Raw genomic sequence first — 319 nt, forward strand, 5'->3', positions numbered from 1 at the left:
TGCGGCGCCTCACTTTCGCAAGAAAGGGTGGAGTGTTGATGCTGCCATATTTCGAAAGTGGTGGCGCAACAGAGACGAGATTTTGAGTGCTCAACCATACCAAAAGCGGCTAAAAGGTGGTAGTCGCAGACCACTTCTAGGAACTCTCGAGGACCTACTGCTGGACGCTATTATCGACCGCCGTCTTCGCAAAGAGAAGGTCACACGAGAATGGATTGGGTTGGCTGCACGTGAAATTTACGGATCGCTGGATGAAGATGAATCTGCTTTTGTGGCGTCTGATGCTTGAATTTCTAAGTTTATGAAGCGCAATGATCTC

The sequence above is a fragment of the Plasmopara halstedii genome (assembly GCF_900000015.1).
Source record: "Plasmopara halstedii genome assembly, contig: Scaffold_614, whole genome shotgun sequence".
NCBI lineage: Eukaryota > Oomycota > Peronosporomycetes > Peronosporales > Peronosporaceae > Plasmopara > Plasmopara halstedii.